The sequence below is a fragment of the Cucurbita pepo genome, chromosome 10, assembly GCF_057944985.1.
Source record: "Cucurbita pepo subsp. pepo isolate OVF chromosome 10, ASM5794498v1, whole genome shotgun sequence".
Lineage (NCBI taxonomy): Eukaryota > Viridiplantae > Streptophyta > Magnoliopsida > Cucurbitales > Cucurbitaceae > Cucurbita > Cucurbita pepo.
The window spans coordinates 11,250,059-11,273,355 of record NC_141807.1 but is presented as its reverse complement, the minus strand read 5'-3'; the positions used below and the strand labels follow the sequence as shown (position 1 = coordinate 11,273,355).

Here is a 23,297-nt window from a genome sequence, read left to right as displayed (position 1 = left end):
AGATAGAAGTAAATTTTGTTGTGGTTTAATTTTAAAATTCAACCTATAAAAGGAGTTGAAAACACGTTGGGGGATACCTGGGAGAATTTCTAACAAAGTCTCTCTTCTCTCCTCTGTCTTCTATCTTCTTAAACTGATACTAATCCAACCAATCATTTACATGAACTCAAAAGTTCAATTACCTATAAAAGAAGTTGAAAACACCTTGTGAAAGTATCTAAGGATACTATGACCTCTAGCTTTGCAAAATCAAGCGTTGTGGCGCTTATCAAAATCGCTGCCAAAATAAAGTTTAACAAGTGGTTCTATGGTGTAGTGGTTAGTACTTTCGACTTTGAATCTAACGACCTGTGTTTAATTACCGATAGGTAATCCACCAATTTATATAAAATTGGTCCATAGCCGATTCGATAGGGTCACTTTTGGACCGATAATCTGTAGAAGGGGTCACTAAGGTTGAGATCATATAAAATTGGACCATAGCTCAATGTTAGAGCATTTGATTACAGATCAAGAGGTCACCAATTCAAACCTAGTTGAGCCCTGTTAGGTTATGGAGCCTGCTGCTTATTTATAGTTTGGTCAACGGTTATATCCGGTAAAACTATATTTGGTAAAGGTATATCCGGTAAAGCTATATTTTGTAAAGCTATATCTGGTAAAGCTATGTATGATAAATAGCTATATATATAGTAGATGGTTAAATCGAATAAAGCTATATATAGTAAATGGCTATATATAGTAGATGGTTAAATCTGGTAAACCTATATATAGTAAACTTAACTATATATATATATATATATACCATCCGCTATAGCTTTGAAAACTACTTTCTATTCTCGGTAATTCTCTCTTACTATACATACGTGAAGTCATCAATAGAAAAATCCTTTTAGCCAGAGTTCTCCTTGCACTTTTCTCTATCTTGTTCTTTGTGTTCATCTAGATCGAGTGTTTGCGTTGTTGTGCGATCCCAACAATTGGTATCAGAGCTAGGCGAAATTTATCACGATCTGTGAAGATGGAAAGTTCAAAGATTGAAATTGAGAAGTTCGATGGATCCGATTTCGGTTTCTGGATGATGCAGATTGAAGATTATCTGTATCAGAAAGATCTTCACGAACCTCTGTTGGGAGTGAAGCCGGAATCCATGACCATGGAACAGTGGAAGCTCAAGGATCGACAAGCCTTGGGGCTGATTCGGGTGACGCTATCCAGAAACGTGGCGTTCAACATTATCAAGTAGAAGACAACATTTGATCTATTGAAGACGCTGTCAAATATGTATGAAAAACTATCGGCTATGAACAAGGTGTATTTGATGTGGAGATTGTTCAATCTACAGATGTCTGAAGGTGGACCTGTTGCTGATCATATAAATGAATTCAATATGATCATGAGTCAACTGAGTTCGGTGGAAATTAATTTCGAAGATGAAATTAAAGCATTGATTTTGATGTCATCCTTACCCGAGTCATGGGATACTGTTGTTGTCGCAATCAGCAGTTCCCGAGGATCTTATAAACTGAAGTTTTGTGAAATTTGAGATGTAGTTCTCAGCGAAAGTATTCGCAAACGGGAAACTGGAGATTCATCAGGCAATGCTCTCAGTGTTGATCGAAGGGGAAGAAGTAAACCAAAGGGCCCAAACAAAGGGCGATCAAAATCAAAGAACCGAGAAAAATCTCCAAATAGACCAAACGTAACGTGTTGGAATTGTGGAGAAAAAGATCACTTTCAGACAGGTTGTACAAGACCAAAGAGAAAGCAAAATCACAAATCTGGAGATGTGATGATTCTATAATCCTCAGCGTGGACAGTTTGACTGAATCCTGAATTTTGGATTCAGATGATCTTTTCATTCGTCTCCAAATAAAGAGTTGTTTTGGAATTTCAAGTCTGGAAATTTTGAGAAGGTGTATCTTGCCGACAACAAAGATTTAGAGATTAAAGGAAAAGGAGATGTGTGCATAAAAACTCCAGCAGGAAATCAGTGGACATTAAAGGATGTCAGATATATTCCTGGTCTCTGAAGGAACCTGATCTCTATTGGTTAGTTGGACAACACAAGTTATGCAACAAGGTTAGGGAAGAGTTCGTGAAAAATTATGAAGGGTGCTACAGTGGTAGCACGTGGCTCAAAATCTAGAACCTTATACACCACTGCAGGGTGTATGAACATAGCTACTGCTGCTGAGAGTGCTTCAAATTCAAGTCTACAGCACAATAGACTTGAACCTATGAGCGCGAAAGGAATGAAGAGGCTGGCTGCGAAAGGAGTTTTAGAAAGTCTGAAATCTGTTGATGTGGGTCGTTGTGAGAACTACGTTATGAGCAAGCAGAAACGAGTTAGCTTCACAAGGACCGCCAGAGAATTGAAGAAACTGCGATTGGAAATGGAACCAGATGTGGAGAAAGGTTCGAAGACCACGAAGACAGTGGGAGTTGAGCTTGAGTTGCAGGGAAACTCACCTAGTGATGTTGTAGCAGATACTCAAGAAACTCCTGAGACTACTGCTGAGAAACCAGATGTGGAGCAAGGTTCCAAGACAACAAAGCAAGTGGGAGTTGAGGTTGAGTTGCGGAGAAAATCACCAAGTGATCTTGTAGCAGATACTCAACAAACTCCTGAGGTTGTTGCGGAGGAATCAGTAGTGGAGTAACTGACACCTGAACTGGTGTTGAGAAGATCATCATGTACTATCAGAGTACCAGATATGTATGTACCTTCATTACACTATCTGTTGCTGATGAAAGGGAACCACAACCCTTTGATGAGACCCTACAGTTGGAGGATACAACCAAGTAGGAGCAAGCCATGGATGATGGAACGTCTAGGCTTAAAAAATGTGTTGTACTGAGATGGAGTACGTGGTAATAGTTGAAGCTGGAAAGAAGACGATATGGATGACTGGCTATCTGGAAGAATGGGCAAGAAGCAGCACGAAGATTCTTAACAGAAATAGTCAGAGTGTCATACAGTTAGCGAAGGAACCCGGTCTATCATTTAAAGAGAAAACACATAAGACGATACCATTTCACTTGTAGGTTAATGAAAGATGGTGATGTGTTTGGAGAAGATAGAGGGTGCAAAGAATCCAGCAAACATGTTGACAAACTGTGTTGATGTTGGAATATTGAGGTTGTGCAAAGCCTCAATTGATATGGTGCCATGAAGACCATGAAGATGCTCATGTTCGTTTGAGAATGAAATTTTTGGTTGACTAGATCAGTCTCCAAGTGGGAGAATTGTTAGGTTATGGAGCCTGCAGCTTACTTATAGCTTGGTCAACGGTTATATCCGATAAAGCTATATTTGGTAAAGCTATATCTGGTACAGCTATATTTGGTAAAACTATATCCGGTAAACCTATATATGGTAAATAGCTATATATAGTAGATGGTTAAATCGGGTAAAGCTATATATAGTAAATGGCTATATATAGTAGATGGTTAAATCTGGTAAACCTATATATAGTAAACTGAACTATACATATATCCGGTCCGCTAGAGCTTTGAAAAGTACTTTCTATTCTCTGTAATTCTCTCTTACTGTACATACGTGAAGTCATCAATAGAAAAAACCTTTTAGCCAGAGTTCTCCTTACACTTTTCTCTATCCTGTTTTTGTGTTCATCTAGATCGAGCGTGTGCGTTGTTGTGCGATCCTAACAGGCCCTTCTATCTTGGATAGAAATTTGTTACACTTTTTTGACCGACACTATGTCTAAGGGGTCACTAAGGTTAAAATCCTACAAAATGGATCCATGGCTCAGTGGTAGAGAATTTGACCGGTCACCCGTTTGTGAACTTGGTTGGGCCCTTTTATTTTGGAGAGACACTTTTTCCACTTTTAGACTGACACTCTATAGAAGGGGTCACTGAGGTTGAAATCATGCAAAATGGGTCCATAGCTCAGTGGTAAAGCATTTGACTGCAGATCAAGAGGTCACCCGTTCGAATTTGGTTGAGCCCTTTTATCATTTTACTTTGTTTTCAACCTCTTTTAACTTGCAATCCGTGCTTGCAGAACCCACCGAAATGTGAGTTAGTAACCCATCCGGTGGGGTTCTTGGAATGATTCTCTAGATTATCCCTTCCATGTTGGGAGTCGGGCCATAGGTCTTGGGTGAAGGAACCGTTGGTTTTCTCATTGTCTTTGAGATTAACAATTCTTTTCTATTTTATATAAATTTTTTAAATATGGGTTCATTTCCAAATGCATGCTAACACCCTTATTGTTGAATAAATGACATGAAACTAGTTTCACATAGTAACGTTGCCTTTTGCTCCTATTGGTGGAAGGATAATAGGTCGATTATACCTCTAGAGTAGTTTTAAGCGTGACAACGAGACTAATTCTTTTTTTTTAGTTAAAAATTAGAATTATAACAATCTGCCTAAAACCCTCGGACTAATTTTGCTTCATTTCTAAATGCAAGCAGACAAAGTAGAAAAATAAAAACATGTAAATTGTAAACTCAAACATTTCAAAGAAATAAATAAGTTTTGATGGTACCAATGTTATCCTGAAAACAATCAACCAAATTTATTTAGAACATAGAAAACTTCATGTCTCCATCTTGTAAAGCCAAAAACCAAAGGGCGTAGATAAATAAAAAAATGTTACCCTCATCTGTCTTGTGTTGTTTCATAAGTGATCAATGGTGACTTTGACCAATTCCTACTATTTTTTTTTCTATATTTTGAAACTATTTTAAACACTTTTTTCTTGTACTTCTTATAATTTTACCTTTTAAGGTTGTAAATATTTGTGAACCTGTGACTATTATGATTATTAGTCAACTGAGTTAAATGGAAATAAAATTTGAAGATGAAATTAAAGTATTAATTTTGATGTCATCTTTACCTGAGTTTTGGGATATTGTTATTAATGAGATTCAATCTAATGCCATTAGTAATTCACAATGATAATATTCAAAATACTTGACAAAAAAGAATGGTCAACGTAAGATATTTGAAACAAATAAATATTTTGTCCTCTATGATATATCAAATCACTCATTTGAAATTCCTTAATAATAAACCTGAAGTCTTACATCTTTTATAGTGAAAAGTTCCTTAAATAGAAGTCTTATTAGATACTTCTAAGCATTTAGAGATCAACTAGACACAAAGCAAAACATTCTAAAAAAGATTAGGGGTTAAACTTTTAAGTTAACTTAATTTAAGAAACTTATGATTTTTATATTATCAAGAGCTTAATTGAGCTATGTCAATTCAATCTAGTGGATCCAAGAATTGAATCAAACCAAACCAACTAGTTTGTAACATGATTTAGTGGAAGCATTTTCACGCAAAGTAGAAGCAATAATGGAGGGTTTGAAATAATATAGTTTTCACCCCTTGTTTCTCGAGTGAATATTGAAATAATATAGTTTTCATGTTAAGTTTTGCACGGAAGAAAGAAAGACGGGGATGTAAAGTATTATTTCAATTTGTTTGTAATATACAACAATATATAAATTAACTATAAGAAATATATAAAATTACATGTTCTCCAAGAGCTTCAATCAACACCGGAGGGTTACTTCTGCAACCACTCTAAAGTTGCTCAAGATCACAACGAGTTGGATAAAACAGCTCTAGAACTTTGAATCCAATAACTTGAGTTTGACTCATGATAAGATCTCCCTTCTTGTGGAATCGGCATAAAATAGGAAAACCATTCCAAAATAAATTTTTACAAGGGGTTCTATGGTGTAGTGGTTAGCACTTTGGACTTTGAATCCAACGACCTGGGTTCAACTCCCGATAGGACCTTTAAGAAATGACCTTGATGTGAAAACACAGAATAAGGAATGACAACAAGACATTTTAAAACAAAACGTTGTTACCACTTCCCATGAGTGCATAGGTGGCGTTGTCATAATCGTGGTGCAGCTCATGGTACATATACCATAGCATCCCACCTAAAGAGAAATAGGGGCCTCTATGCATAAGCTTGGAACTTATAATTTCTTAGGAAATAAGCCCAGCATGATATTGTGCTTTAGGTGGCGTTGTCATAATCGTTGTGCAGCTCATGGTACATATACCATAGCATCCCACCTAAAGAGAAATAGGGGCCTCTATGCATAAGCTTGGAACTTATAATTTCTTAGGAAATAAGCCCAGCATGATATTGTGCACCTAGTATTTTAGGTGGCGTTGTCATAATCGTGGTGCAGCTCATGGTACATATACCATAGCATCCCACCTAAAGAGAAATAGGGGCCTCTATGCATAAGCTTGGAACTTATAATTTCTTAGGAAATAAGCCCAGCATGATATTGTGCACGTAGTATTTATTAGAAACCAAGGGGTTCTTAGGAAATAAGCCCAGCATGATATTGTGCACGTAGTATTTATTATAGACCAAGGGTACATCTGGGGAATCTATTATTTTAGGGATACCACTTGAGTTATCCTAGGAGGTAAAGTCATATGGATCGTGATGAGCATTTTCTCCCATATCTTTGTTTCACTAACTAAAGTTTTCCAATAACTCCCAAACTTCATTACCTTATATAACCTCTCGGGAAAAGGATTCATACAACATTTCATAAAATAAGATCTACTGAGAAAACCCGAGAAAAGGTACTCTTTTTAGTTGACTTGGACAGTTCAGCTGAACTGGTCGTATCATCGTTTTCTTCCTCTGAACAGGAAGAAGATGCACATTTTTCGCATCGCCGCCATCTGAAACTCGGCCTGTACAGCCGAATTTACAGTGTTTCTCTCCTCGATTTCTTCGTGAAACTTAAAGATGGATGTTACAAGAAAGGGCTTGGGAATTATTTGATAACTTCTCGTGGATCGTAGCCTAAGATATTCGCTACAAAAGTTCATCCAAAATCTGATTTATCGCTGGAGATAAAACAAAGGATTTCTTATTGGGTAGCCGATTCTAGGGGTTTCAAGACCCTATTTCTTCATTGAACCTCTTCCATATCCTATCTTTAGGCTCAAGGAATTGGTTTGGAGAAACGTCTTTGAGTGTAGGACCTTAATTTCCAGAAATCGTTCTCGGTATGCAACTCACTCAAAACGCCAGATTTGAGATCTCGTGGGTAGCTTATTCTACGACGTTTCAGCACTGGATTCCTTCATCAAGTTTACTCAACTTCTTCCTCTGAAGCTAGAGGAATCCTTAATTTGAAGGAAAAGAGATCGTAGATAGGAATTTTGACTCTTATCCCCAATTTAATTTTGAAACCTATTTCCTTCAATTTGGCACGCTCTCGAAGTTATTTTTCTTCGTGGTCTTCTATGGAAGCATTCCTTGGAGGTTCAAAAACTGATTTGAATCATTCTTGCTCGACGAGTCATCATGTATCCTCGGGTTGGATTTTCAAGTTTTTCTTGAAGTTCTTCAATGGCGGATTGAATTGGGGGAATGGTTTCTAGGCACTTTCAGCACTCTATTCCTTCATAGAACTTGTGGGTAATCTTGTTGAGAAACGGTAGGAATAAGTTTGAAGAGAAATGGTGGAGGATTGCTCTCGAATTTGGAAGAAATCTGAGAGTAGGAGACCCATAATCTAAACGCTTATTGCCTTCGACTAGGGGATCAACCTTTCTCGATTCTTATTCCATATTGTTGCTCCTACTTTAGAGTTTATAGGAGGAGCTTAAACCGACATTGAGAGCTCCAGATTCTTTGTTATTTAGAAGTTTGAAGAGAAATGGTGGAGGATTGCTCTCGAATTTGGAAGAAATCTGAGAGTAGGAGAAACACAATCTAAACGTTTATTGCCTTCAATTGGGGGATCGACCTTTCTCGATTCTTATTCCGTATTGTTGCTCCTACTTTCGACTTTATAGGAGGAGCTTAAACCGACACTGAGAGCTCCAGAATCTTCGTTATTTAGAGATCGATCTTTCTAGAAAATTTTTTGGTGATATCAACTTCGATCATGGCCTTATCGACCTTGGCTTTGCATACTAGTCATTGGATGTGATGATCCGTGCGTGTTCGTTCTAGATCATATCAAATTTTTTAGGACATCCGACGATTGAGATTTGAGTTTGAAAGATTTTGTTCGGATGGTCACGGTAGATGCTCTGATTCTAATTGGAGTTGAATTTCTGTAATTATCCATTCTTCTATGGGTATTTTGGTAATTTACCACTTTCCGAATATTTTATTATTATTTTTCTTGAAAAATCCAAAAAATTTCTACAAATTTCTCAATCGCCTTTTTATCTTTTTTCCCTTTTTTTTGAATCTTGAGATTCCTTTTAGATAAGGAATTACAAATCCGGAAAGATTTTTTATAATTGATAAAATGACTTTTTTGCCCTTTTGATTTACTTTTTCGTTTCCAATTCTTTTCAAAAGGCCTTTAACTCCTTGAAATCACTTGTTAGGGTACACGAGTGACTTGACTAAGTCCTTTGTTCTTGCTTAATCCTTTAATTTTTTTCCTTTCTATCCATTGGGTCTTTCATGAGTGGCTTATTCTTATGGGAGATAATTTCCTTCATTTTTTGGGTGTTACATATACATACTCGTTACAAACACAAAATAAGAAGCAGACTTAAAAGAAGAACAAAAAATACTAGATTAAAAACAGAGGTTAGTCCATGGCCGACACTCCAAAGTCCGCTCTCATCCACGACCAACTCTTAGTTACTTCGAAAAAAAAAATGATAAACATGGAGTGAGTAAAACTTAGTAAGTTGCCTACTAGTAGGTTCTTAATGGCTACCTTAAGCTAGGATATTACTTCTTGTTATGTTTTCAGAATCTTATACTGAAAATAACCTTCAATTTTATCCCCTTGAACACAATTTTCTCCCATCTATCTTTTTTTAAACACTTTTGAAAGTTAACCGTAGTTTTGAAGCTTTTTTTTTTTTTTTTTTTGAAAATTCAACAGTATTTTTGTAAAAAACAAATTAATAGTTTCTATAGATTTTTTTTTTAAAAAGATTAAGTGTATTATTGAAACTTCTAAAAAAATTATGAGTATTTTTTTAGATAAAGTGCAAAGTTCAATGGTATTTTTATTAATTTAGCTTATAATTAAAAAAAAAATACAAATTTTTGTTGAGTTGTGGAGAAGTGTTTCCTTCAATTCTAATTTCAATTAAGGTTGTCAATGACAAAAAAGTGCAAGAAGCTAGAAGGTTTGTAGTGGAAGAAAATAACAAGAGTCATGGACATCGTTTTGTTTACAAGCTGTATCATGTGTCTTATTCATGGTTACTTAAATCTCGTTGAATTGGTGCGCCTTTCACATCAGAGACATTTGTTCCTTAAACCGAGCTCTTTGCAATAGCAAACTTATTAAAAACTCTTTGCTTGCTACAACATTTGCTTAACATAATTGGACCAAAGGACGTTATGGACGACCATAGCTCACTGTATTGGTCTCCAATCATGAAGTGTGACATCAGATCTTTGTGCATACCATATTCATTAACTATAACATGGCAAGAAATTTTTTATATTTTGACTGGGCATGCCATATTCTGTTGTTCTTATATATCTTTAGTTACCTGTGATTAAAGCAAAGAAGTATAGACATGGTTTCCAACCAACCCTTCCTTTATAGTTAGTTCGACGAATCGGTTTTTGTTATCATTTTATCGTTAACCTTTCCGCTCGATTTTGTGTTATGATATCATACAGGGAATGAGAAGCGACCTTACTTGGACAAAATTATGTACCGTTTGATAATTATTGTTGATAAAATTATAAGCATTTTAAGTTCAAAAGTAACAAATTACTTGTACATCTTTTACTTATAATCTTCATATTCTTTATAATCTTCATATTCTTTATATAGCGATAAGGAAGGGAGGGATAAAAAAGATACTCATAATATCATTATGACTATGCCATATTTCATTAATAAAAGAGAGTAATACATCCACAAACACACACATATATATTGCGAGAGAGAGAGAGGGCTTTATTATAAGTAGAGATAGCATTTTAGTAGTTTTATTGCTACTTGGGGACAAGGAACTCGAGAACTTCTTTAAAAGTTATGCACCTTTGTAATAAAAGACCAAGGAATATCATCGTTATTTATAACTTCTATCACAATAATATAAATTATGCGAGGACGACGTTCTCTAGTCATACCAACCAGACCGTTCACCACACGCTTGTAGATGAAACGATGTCCACTATTCTCGTTATTCTTTTCAACTACGAACCTTCCTGCATTCTGCACTACTAGGATATTGACATCCTTAATTGGTACTAAAGCATCTAAAGGCAACCCTTCCACACGGCTCATTCTAACACCTTTGGTAAATAGTTCCAAGAGACATTGTTAGGCCGATTTTGTTCATGAATACTTAAGAATTTGATATTTATAGTTGTAGTTGAACGCTACTTAAATTGATGAAGTGAAATCTTACAATAGAGTCTAATAAAGCGTTTGTCCATTAGAATAGGTTAGAATTAAATTCTTTATAGTTCGAGATAATAGTTGTATTCTTTAAGTCATTGAGACTAGTGTTACTAGTACTTGTTAGTATATTTGAGTATAAATATTAAAATGATTAGTTATTAAATATTGTATAAATTAAAGCGTTTATAATTCAAATGATCTTCATAACCTAATTCATAAAAAAATAAATAAAATAATTAGGAAGCATTTATGTGCTAGATTAAAATAAGATGCATAAAAAGAACTTGCCGTAATTACTTTATTCATGGACGTTTAATCTTAAAAGTAACTTAAAATATTGCAATATTGTGATTCAATAGCCTATTATGAAATTAGGCCGCAACTAAAAAAAAAAAATATTTTTAAAATATGGAAAAATTCATGAGCCAACCAAAATATGTATTCAAAGATGAAGAATTCACAACAACAATCACAAACAATATTAATTAGCATCTTGTCTTTTGGTTTGTCACATTTTCAAACATGAACAAACCTCAATTTCGGGTGAGTATTATAGATCATAATCAACAGTACTTTGCAAGTAGCTTTGAGCATTCACAAAAGGTCAAAAGTTGAATTTCTTTAGAACGGTAACCAAATAACCGATGATTATTGTTGAATTTCTAAAAAATACACCACAAATTTCATTTATAGATATAAATGGAACCATTGATATAAAACCCTGATTATATAATTGCATCATCACTAACAAACCCACCTCGGAGTGATCATCTTCACCAGAAGCGCAAATTAAGAAGCCTTCCAGGATTACTCAAAAGTGAACTTTTAAGACAAATGAAGCTATATTTGAGCAAGAAAAATCATGTTACACGTGTCTGGGATACCACGGAGACACCAATGCAAGCAATCGCTACCACCCGAAGTTTCTTTGATATTGTAGTTGGATCTTTGAGACTCATCCCTCAGATGTGGAAGAGTAGTTATATCCAACATTCTTAATTGTGTGCCTCTTACAGTACTCTCAACAAATGGATCGCTTGATCTATTCTACTCTACTTTACTTCCTCTTGATAACGGTGTGGTATTGACACAACTCATATTGCTGATAATCATCACTTACATCCAAAACAAGAGTATAGCGGTCGACTATCGTCAAGAACCCATTCACCATTTCCATTCCTACCGACGGAAAAGTTTTATTACATTCATTTCTTTCTCCTTTCTAATTTCTTCATTCTCACATTAAACTTTTTTTAATTTAAAAAAATAAATAAATAAACGTGAAAAGGGAGAAAGAAGGAAGAAGAAAAGAGAAAACCCTTCATTTTGATAGCTTATCAAATACTCTTTGACCGATGTAAAGAAAGCTCGAGAATAATTTATTCTCACGTCCCTCTTAGACACTTTTTGGATATATATCCGTCCTTCACATGTCGTATCATAATCATATCATGTCGTAAAAACTTCATGATTATATTCTTCCCTAATTTATCATAGCCTTAACGTCCTTAGACATATCATAGTCGTGTCGTTACCTGAACGTACCTTAGTCTTAACGTTACAGAAACGTATCCTAACGCTATCGTTCTATCAATCTATCATAATTCTATCCCTTTCTACCCATAACCTAATCGTATTGTTTTATGAATCCATCGTGACCATATCGTTGTTATCGATCTGTCATACCCATAACACTTCGATACGTAACCAAACCATAACGTTTCATGAACATGTCTTACTCCTATCATTACATTACGTTTAGTGCATCCTTCTCGTATCCTATCTCAAATATACCATTCAACACATGGTACCGTAAGTATTATCATACAATTCACATATTATAACAAATCATAAGCATATCGATTCACAAACATTTCACATATATCAATATATATGACACTTGCATAACCACGAGCACAGTCAACATCAAATTTAACCATACGGATGGTAAGGCCACCTACCTGATTAGCTTAGGCTGGTGTCCCCAATTTATCCTTAAGAAAGTTCGATTTGTCTTTTGTATTAAAGTCAACCTATATGAACATGACATCAATTTCAAACATTTCTCTAAATTTTATGATGCTCTAGTGTTAGATTTCATGGGAAAATTGCACGAGTAAGGTCTTGAAATGTCTATATATCAAAACTGTTTAACACTTTCCAAATCTTGATTTTTTGGCTGTATGAGTTTTTTTTTTTTTTTTTTTTTTTACTTGTGTTCCTAATCTTATTTCGGTGTGTTTGTTACATTCTTTTTTAATTATGTCAGCAATTAGCCAATTTAATCAATTCATCCTTTATGTTTTTTTTTTTTTTTTAATTATGTTAGTGGCTAATTTAATCTATTCTATTTATTTTATTTTATTTTACTTTTTTGCTATTGATGGACCTATCTTTCTAATTTATACTAAATCAAACTAAATAATTGGTTACGAGAGGATATGAGATATAACTTAAGGTTAAATCTCTTTCCATATGAGAATAACTCATTCTCATGTTCATCTTTGCTACCATGTACTAAATTAAGGATTTTATTTCTCTTGGGTCAAAACCAATTTTAAAGCACAAAATTGAAGTTGTAGTTAGTCAATTATAATATTTGACGTGCTAGTTTTCAAACTACTTTAAATGTACTGAACACTTGTTGGGCATGTACTGAACACTTGTTAATACAATGGATACATTACAAATTTATAATCCATCGTATCAGACACTTGACTTTGAATATATTTTTAGAGTGAAACATACATTAAGCTTTTTTTTGTTAAGTATACAAATATGTAAACTTATTTATATGAATTTATTTCTAATATAAAATTGATAAATTTTTTGAAATAATTCTTTTTAATTAATGTATCATTGTCACATCGGTATCCTAGTTTTTTAAGAATGACATGTTACTGTTAGTAACAAAAAAAGAAAACTGTAAGATCAGAAGGATGATTTGGAGAAATCTCTCATCCAATTGAAGAATGACTAAATCAAATCTAATTCAAATAACTAGATCAAATCTAATCCAAATAACTCAATCAAATCTAATTCTAACAATCCCTCCCTTAAACTGAACACGAATAGTAATCAGTTTATATCTACGACCTCATACCAAACTTCCACCAGGTAACTTCATCAATTCCCATGTGCCATTTCTGTTTATTGCTCCAGATCCTTGGCTTGCCTCCATTTCTCACTCTTCAATAGTTCTCTAAAGTTTACAAAGTTTGCAGGTTCAGTAGGGGTAAACATGGCAGAGCTTCATCATCTTCTTTACAAAAAAAAACTTCTCCTATTGCATAGTCTCTCATCCAGACTAGTGGTCTCTTATTCCTTGCCTTATTCGAGCTAGGAGAGCTTGCTTTAGCCAAAGAGCCAGATGAAATATTTTCCTCTGCCACTTCTATATCATTATTTTCATCTGCCGCTTCTATATCCTTATTTTCATCTGCCGTTTCTATATCATAGAGTCTGTAAGCTTTTGACTCTTCACTAACTCCCAGCAAAACTTAACTCAAACTCTTATCATCTAGCTTAGTTCTCTGAGCTGCCTCCTCTTTTTATCTCTGAATCAACTCGAGCTCACAATAATGTTCTTCTTCCTTCCGCTGCAGCTCCAAAACTAATCGTCGCTGTGCTTTTTCTACCCTTCTTCTATTCTCTTGCAGCATTTTATCTAGCTCTTCTCTCTCTTTTCGTGCTTGTTCTTCTTTTTGTCTTGTAGCAGTAAGAGCGGCTTCTTTCTCTTTCTCAAGCTGCACATCAACATCATCAAACAACTTCGTGCGACCTTTCTCTATTCGCCTCTGTATTTCTAATTTAGTCTCTTTAGAGTTTAGCCTTTCTTCAACATTCTTCTGAATTAGTTCTTCCATCCTCCTAGTTGCATCTTCTTCTAACTTCTTCAACTCTGTTTCACGCCTTTTCTTCTCTTCTACCTCTTTCTTAAGCTTCTCTATGGAATGATTCCGATAAGTGGTTGCACGACTAGGACTGGAACTGGACGATTTGGGGAAAGGAGATAACGAGGAAGACCTACTTCTGCGTTGGCGGCTGAGGGAACTTGAACGACTGCTTCTCCTGGAATTGGTAGTGGAATGATAGGGGGAAGAACTTGGGTCCCTTCTGCTTCTCTGACTATGGCGATAGGAATTGGAGCGGTGAGTGTACGACAGAGACCTTGAACCACTTTTCCCCATAAGTTTCAATTGAGTTTGAACGGCTGCTACAGGCTGAGATATAGCATGCAATACGAACATTCGATTCAAAGACATCTTCGTCTCCATGATTAAGCCTCTCTCAGGATAAAACACCTTGCATGTTCCATTTTGAAACAAAAAGGTAACGCCTTTGCTTGCAATTTACCAATACTCAACAAATTGTTCCTCAGGTCTGGCACATAAAACACTCCTGTGATTATCATTATCATTCCATTCACTTCCAGCCGTACATTACCCTTTCCAGTTACAACCATGCTTGAGTTGTTGCCCAGCTTCACTGAATCTCTGAAACTTCCATCAAAATCTTAAAAATATTCCTTCTTCCCACACTTATGATTGCTACATCCCGAGTCAAGGAACCACATATCTTCTCTATTGGCCTTATTCATATTCACGTAAGCCTCAGCGACATCTCTTCTTGACTCTCTGCATAGTTTGTCTCCTTCTCCTTGCTTTGACATTCCCATTGAAAATGTCCTAGCTTGTGACAGTTATAGCACTCCACTGTGGCCTTGTTGAAGGTTTGTCTGCCTCGTGTGGTATTTCTTTGACATTCCCATTGAAAATGTCCTAGTTTGTGACAGTTATAGCACTCCACTATGACCTTGTTGAAGGTTTGTCTGCCTCGTCCCCTTCCTTTGCCTCTAAAGCTTCCACGACCTTGTCTCCTTCCTCCAGCAGACTGCACAAGTGGACTCTCCATCGACATACTTTTATTATGACACACGTAGAAGACTTCTGCTTTTAGTTTTAACTAGTTTAGGGCATGACTCTGATACCAAAATGTTAGGAACAAAAAAAGATAAGTTTATTAGAGACCAAGGGGTTCTTAGGAAATAAGCCCAACATGATATTGTGCACGTAGTATTTATTAGAGACCAAGGGGTTCTTAGGAAATAAGCCCAGCATGATATTGTGCACGTAGTATTTATTTGAGTTGACTTGGACAGTTTAGTTGAACTGGCCATATCATCGTTTTTTTCCTCTGAACAGGAAGAAGATACGCATTTTTCGCGTCGTCGCCATCTGAAACTCGGCCTGTACAGCCACATTTACAGCGTTTCTCTCCTCGATTTCTTCGTGAAACTTAAAGATTGTTATTACAAGGAAGGGCTAGGGATTGATTTGATACCTTCTCGTGGATCGTAGCCTAAGATATTCGCTTCCAAAGTTCATCCAAAATCTGATTTATCGTTGGAGATAAAACAAAGGATTTCTTATTGGGTAGCCGATTCTAGGGGTTTCAAGGCCCTATTTCTTCATCGAACCTCTTCCATATCCTTTCTTCAGGCTAAAGGAATTGGTTTGGAGGAACGTCTTTAAATGTAAGACCTTAATTTCCAAAAATCGTTCTCGGTATGCAACTCACTCGAAACGCCAGAATTTTCGATCTCTTGGGTAGCTTGTTTTACGATGTTTCCTCTCTCGATTCCTTCATCAAGTTTACTCAACTTCTTCCTTTGAAGCTAGAGGATCCTTAATTTGAAGGAAAAGAGATCGTAGATAGGAATTCGACTCTTATCCCCAATTTAATTTCGAAACCTATTTCCTTCAATTCGACACGCTCTCGAGGTTACTTTTCTTTGTGGTCTTCTATGGAAGCATTCCTTGGAGGTGTAGAAACTGATTGGAATCATTCTTGCTCGACGAATCATCATGTATCCTCAGATTGGATTTTCAAGTTTTTCTTGAAGTTCTTCAATGGTTGATTGAATTGGGGGAATGGTTTCTAGGCTCTTTCAGCACTATATTCCTTCATAGAACTTGTGGGTAATCTTGTTTAGAAACGGTAGGAATAAGTTTGAAGAGAAATGGTGGAGGATTGTTCTCAAATTTGGAAGAAATCTGAGAGTAGGAGACCCATAATCTAAACGCTTATTGCCCTCGATTGGGGGATCAACCTTTCTCGATTCTTATTCCGTATTGTTGCTCCTACTTAAGACTTTATAGGAGGAGCTTAAACCGACATTGAGAGCTCCAGATTCTTCGTTATTTAGAAGTTTGAAGAGAAATGGTGGAGGATTTCTCTCGAATTTGGAAGAAATCTGAGAGTAAGAGACCCACAATCTAAACGCTTATTGCCTTCGATTGGGGGATCGACCTTTCTCGATTCTTATTCCGTATTGTTGCTCCTACTTCAGACTTTATAGGAGGAGCTTAAACAGACATTGAGAGCTCCAGAATCTTCATTATTTAGAGATCGAACTTTCTGGATAATTTTTAGGAGATATCAACTCCGATCATAGCCTTACCGACCTTGGCTTTGAATACTAGTCGTTGGATGTGATGATCCATGCGTGTTCGTTCTAGATCATATCAAATTTTGGAGGAGATCCGACGGTTGAAATTTGTGTTCGAAGGATTTTGCTCGGATGGTCACGGTAGATGCTCTGATTCTAATTAGAGTGGCATTTTTGTAATTATCCATTCTTCTAGGGGTATTTTGGTAATTTGCCCCTTTCCGAATATTTTATTATTATTTTTCTCGAAAAAATCCATAATTTTTCTACAAATTCCTCATCGCTTTTTTATCATTTTCCGCTTATTTTGAATCTAGAGAAGAACAAAAAATACTAGATTAAAAATAGAGGTTAGTCCATGGACCACACTCCAAAGTCCACTCTCATCCACGACCAACTCTTAGTTACTTGAAAAAAAATGATAAACATGGAGTGAGTAAAACTTAGTAAGTAGCCTACTCGTAGGTGCTTAATCGCGACCTTAAGCTAGGATATTACTTCTTGTTATGTTTTCAGGATCTTAGAACTTAGAGGTCATCGTGTCATGTATCATATACTGATCCTGAAAACCTTCCGCTAAAATAACCTTCAATTTTCTCCCCATGAACACATGAGTGGTGTCGTCATAATCATGTAATCCTACTGGTAAATCGTGGTGCAGGGCATCTGGTTTAGCTGATGGGAAAGGTAGGCCTATCATAACATTCAGCTCCTGATACATATTGTAGGACATCCTACCTAATGAGGAATAGGAGCCTTTTAGTACACATCGTAATGCAGATAATGGTTACTTATGGGTATGGATCTGTAACGACCCAAAAAAAAAAAATAAGTAAATAATAATTATAAAAAAAAAAAAAAAGTAAATTATCGACCCTCTCTCTCCACCTTCCCCCAATATCTCCCCAACCCCTCCAACTTTAAAATGATCTGCAAAAAAAAACAAGAAAGGAAACAGAAACAAAAATGGCAGATTCTGGGAAGGGAGAAAGAAACATAGGAAAGATCACAGATTTTGGGGGAGAAGAATTGGAGATACAAAAATGGCAGATTCTGGGAAGGGAGAAAGAAACATAGGAAAGATCACAGATTTTGGGAGAGAAGAATTGGAGATGACCTTCACTTCAGGCAGATCTAATAGGAATGGAAAGAGATAGAAAAGTCATCGGTAAGTTGGATCTCATTTTCTTTTATTTTTGCACGAGATAGAAAAGTTATCTTAGATCTCTCCTTCAATTATTTAGATTTTTGGATATGGGATCGAAAATCAAAATTGGGTGTGTCAATTGCATCTAAATTGAATCATCATTTTGAGGAAAGAGAAGAAAATCATAATGGATGGATGCATAGCCATTTTTACTCAAGGAAAAATTAAAATAGATTGGAAATGGTTAATGACAGTAGTTTTAGGAAAGAAAAGAAAAATTCAAAATCATTTATCGAATTAATTAGAATCAGATTTCCACCTACATTACCCAGTTATTTAGATGTTAATTAGCAGTTAGAAATCATGTCAGATCTTTGAATGAGATCATAGATCTTCTTCTTTGTACCATTATTAAGAATTAGAAACCCTTCATTTACTAAAGTGTTAGAATTAAATAGGGAAGAAAAGAATTGAACAAGAATTAAACAAGAGGTTTGAAATGAATTAAACAGAGAGAGGTAAAGAAAAATATATATACATATATTTAATTAAGTACAGAAAAGAAGAAAAGAAAGAGGTAAAGGAAAGGAAATTATATATATTTAACTAATTAAATACAGTAAAGAAAAGAAAGAGACAGTGGGGAGGAAAATGGAAGATTTGGTGAAGAGAAATAATTTTACAGAGTAAATACATAGAGTAAAAAAAAAAAAGATACTAAGATATATATATATATATATTCAATACTCATAAAGTCTTTAATGCTCACATGAAGTTTAGCACATGAACCCTTGTCGGAGTTAGAGAATTAAACATGAAATTGATGTTATGAATTCTTATAGGTTGGCTTGGATACAAAGGGAAAAATCGAACTTTCATTAAGGATAAATTGGTCACACCCGTATAAGCTAACCAGGTAAGTGGCCTTACTATAGGATAGGCTAAAAATTGTATGAGTTACGATGTTGTATGAACTATGTCGTACGATGCGATATATGAGTTATGATGATGTGTGGGTTATGATACCTGATGATGTGCTCAGTATATATATATTTTGATGAATGTCGTACTTGATATGTTTGATGCACTTTGTGGCAATATGATGAGTATGATGATTGCGTGACGTTTACCTTAATATGATGATGTTTTCCATATTGAGCATGCCATATGATGATGAGTGCCATATTGCATCATGTCGTTAGATCGACATAGGACACAACCCTAAGAGCGTGAAAATGATATTAATATAAATATCCACGAGTATGTGTTACCTAGAGTAACAAAGAGATGAGACTAGAGGGTTGTGTCAGAAGAGACATTATGATGGATTTAGAGGGACCTCATGCATATTGTATGTTCATAAGCATAGGGCTACTTCCCCTAGAGATGATGAGTGCGGACGCGCACCTTATGATGAGCGCGAATGCGCACAGGTGCGAAAGCACACAGATGAGGGTGTTCATGAGGCGCATGACACTATGGGGTTCCGCTGACCTCCGGACGTCCCTACAGATTAGCTTGACCAGAGGGTCCAGGGGGTGTGCGAGCGCCCTGGGGACTCACACTCGCACGTGTGAGTCATGTGTAGGGAAGTACTACACATCCAATTTGTCCGAGACTGGAGGCCACCCCTAAGATGATTAGAGATAGGTCCCTAAATCATGATTGCATGTGTTTGCATTTGCATGGCCCCTATAGCGGGGCCACTTACTGAGTATTCTTTGAAATACTCAGGCCGTGTGCCACATCATTTTTCAGGTAAAGGCAAGGCGCACTTGTACGGGGACGGCGGCATCGCGAGCAGAGACTGTGGCACGTGCATAGGGTAGATTCATATTTAAATTTCTAGTCTTAAGTTAGAATAGGTTGTTTTGCATTTCATTGTTTTAAATTATTTTGTATTTGTTTTTGTTTTCTCTAAATTTCAGTATTTCATACTTAAACACGTAAGACCATGGCTGTGTTTTCCAGAGAAGAAGTTGTTTTAAACGTTTTTTTTGAAGTTTACGTTATCAACTATGTTCATGTAAGAGTTATATTTCCGCATTATAGATGAGCATGAGACGTTAGTAGCGACTCTGAGTTTGTGGAAATTTAGGGTCGTTACAGGATCCTAGCAACTTATTTAGCATGTTATTCACATAGTTCTAGGTACTTGATACATGGATTATTGATGAACCTAGGTTTATACATAATGTCATGGATTAGGCTTTAGGAGTTTAGGTTTTAGCTTAGGAAAACATTAAAGTGTAACCTAACGTGGACTAATTCGTGTGAAAACCTACTAGCACTTTGAGGACCTCTTTCCTTCACCAAACTTATGGGTAAACTTATTTAGAAGGTGCAGGAACAAGTTTGGACATGAATAGTGGACTATAGTTCTCGAATTCTAGGTAAACCCATGAACACTATACCCCAAAAAAAAAACTTGTATCTCTCGATTGGGTACTCGATTAAGCTTGCTTCTTGCCCCTAATAGTCTACCCTTATTCATAATTTATAGACGGATTTTCCACTATCAATGAAACGTCTAGAATTTCTATAATTTCATTCTTGATTTTTTTGAATCTTCTACTAGAAAAGTCTTCTCCGATCGGAGCCTTGCTTTTTTAAGCAACTTGTAATTCTTATTCTATAAAAAATTTAATGATTCGGGAAGTTTATACAAATTAGAAAAAGTACAGTTTTCTCAATATTTTTTCAATTTTACTTGTTCTTTACTTCTAGATACAACCTAATAGGGATTACACACTGTCTCTTATTGGAGACCTTGAGTGTTGCAAATTCTTCTCTCCTTTGAAAACTTTCAGTCATCGAAAGTGTTTATTCTAAAATAGGTCAAGGTACAAGGTTCTTATTTGCCTTCTGTTTCCCAAGTGGCTTCTTTTACTCTATGATTCTTCCATATGACCTTAACAAGAGAGATTTCCTTGTTTCTCAATCATTTGACTTTCTTGTCTATTATTTGAATCGGGTCTTCTTTATACGTTAGGTCATCTCTCAAGAAGAGAGTTTCATGAGCCAGTACGTGCGAACGATCTAGGGTATACTTCCGTAGTTTGGATACATGAAAGATATTATGTACTGCAGACAAGTTTGGGCATTGCCCGATTCTATAGGCCACAGATCCAATCCTTTCTAATATCTCAAAGGGACGGATAAACCTAGGGCTTAGCTTCCCCTTTTTACCCTACCTGAGCACCCCTCTCATGGGGTGCTACCTTTAGGAATATATGATCCCCTACCTACAATTCCATGTTCTTGCGCCTTAGGTCTGCATAGCTTTTCTCTCGGCTTTGTGCGGTTTGTATCCTAGCTTTAATCTTCTGGACTGCGGCGTGGTACTTTGCACCAACTGTGGCCCAATAGTTGTCGTTTGCCCCCCTTCTTCCCAAAAGATAAGGGATCAAAATCTTCGTCCATAGAGAACCTCGTATGTGGCCATTTGTATGGTGGCTTGGCAAGTATTATTATAAGTGAATTTCATAAGGGGTAGGTAATTATTCGAGCTTCCTGCAAAATCCATCACATATACCCTCAACATGTCTTCCAATATTTGCTTGAGCATTTCTGTTTGACCATCTGTTTATGGGTGGAATGTCGTACTATAACTACGTACCCAATGCCTTAGTTGAATTTTCCAGAAGCGAGATTTAAATCTGGCATCTCGATCTAATACTATTGCCTTTTGTTGAATTTTCAGAAGCGTACCCAATACCTTTACTGATAAATATTCATTTTTAATGTTAGCAAGAGTATCTCAGTTGGGAGATTGTTAGACTGAAGATTTGAAGGTCACACGTGTTTTATCCACGTTCAACGCACCTAATACAAGTTTATTACCTGACTATACAATCTAAAAACATAACTTGCTTATTCAATCTAAAATTAGTGATTATTTCTTTTTTAAATATAATGAATTAGCGGAAATATCTTTACTTATGAATTTTCATTTATAATATTAGTAGGGATAACTCTGTTGGGAGAGCGTCAGACTGAAGATTTGAATGTCACGTGTTTGATCTCCACGTTCACCGCACCTGATTCTAGTTGCATAACCCAACTATTCAATCTAAAATTAGTCATTATTTCTTTTTGAAATCTCAATGAATTATCGGAAATACCTAACGTGTTCTAGTTCACCGCACCTTATACAAGTTGGATAACATGAATATCTTATTAAAAATTAGTGATTATTTCTATTTAAAATTTCAATGAATTAGCGAAAATACCTTTACTGATGAATTTTCATTTTTAATGTTAGTGTGAATAGCTCAGTTGAGATAACGTTAGATTGAAGATCTGAAGGTCTCGTGTTCGATCCATGTTCACCACACATGGTTCACGGTGCATAATTTGACTATTCAATCGAAAATTAGTGATTATTTCTTTCTAACATTTCAATTAATTAGTGGAAATACCTTTACTTAAAATTTAAAAACTTTCATTTTTAATGTTAGCGAAGATAGCTCAGTTTGGAGAACGTCAGATTTAAGATTTGAAGGTCACGTGTTCGATCTCCACGTTCACCGCACTTGTTTCTTTTTGCATAACCTGACTATTCAATAAAAAATTAGTCATTATTTCTTTTGAAAATCTCAATGAATCGGCGAAAATACCTTTACTGATGAATTTTCATTTCCAATGATTGCGGGGATAGCTCAGTTGGGAGAGCGTCAGACTGAAGATCTGTGAAAGTCACGTGTTCGATCCACGTTCACCGCACTTTATACCTTTACTTATGAATTTTCAATTTTAATATTAGCCTGGATAGCTCAGGGAGAGCGTCATATTGAAGATTTAAAGGTAACGCTTGATCCACGTTCACTGCATTAGCGATTATTTCTTTTTGAATTTTTAATTTTAATATTAGCGTGGATAGCTCAGGGAGAGCGTCATATTGAAGATTTAAAGGTAACGTTTGATCCACGTTCACTCCATTAGCGATTATTTCTTTTTGAATTTTTAATTTTAATATTAGCGTGGATAGCTCAGGGAGAGCGTCATATTGAAGATTTAAAGGTAACGTTTGATCCACGTTCACTGCATTAGCGATTATTTCTTTTTGAATTTTTAATTTTAATATTAGCGTGGATAGCTCAGGGAGAGCGTCATATTAAAGATTTAAAGGTAACGTTTGATCAACGTTCACTGCATTAGCGATTATTTCTTTTTAAAATCTCAATCTCAATGAATTAGTAGAAGGAAGATTTAAAGATAACGTTTGATCCACGTTCACTACATTAGCGATTATTTCTTTTTAAAATCTCAATCTCAATGAATTAGCAGAAGATCGATTATTTCTTTTTAAAATCTCAATGAATTA

General features: G+C 35.7%; 1 long non-coding RNA gene, 1 other non-coding gene and 1 pseudogene across 2 annotated transcripts; 2 read left to right on the top strand and 1 right to left on the bottom strand.

The window, feature by feature from the left end:
• The first annotated feature begins 5,712 nt into the window (after positions 1-5,712).
• On the top strand, positions 5,713-5,784 carry TRNAQ-UUG (transfer RNA glutamine (anticodon UUG)). The gene has a single exon. It is a non-coding gene; the product is annotated as a tRNA-Gln (tRNA).
• Positions 5,785-13,873: 8,089 nt separating this feature from the next.
• On the bottom strand, positions 13,874-14,650 carry LOC147790720 (uncharacterized; annotated as a pseudogene).
• A 3,203-nt stretch (positions 14,651-17,853) lies between these two features.
• LOC147790719 (uncharacterized) lies at positions 17,854-20,025 on the top strand. Its single transcript, XR_015422596.1, has 3 exons — positions 17,854-17,992; positions 18,814-18,887; positions 19,730-20,025. It is a non-coding gene; the product is annotated as an uncharacterized LOC147790719 (long non-coding RNA).
• Positions 20,026-23,297: the final 3,272 nt, after the last annotated feature.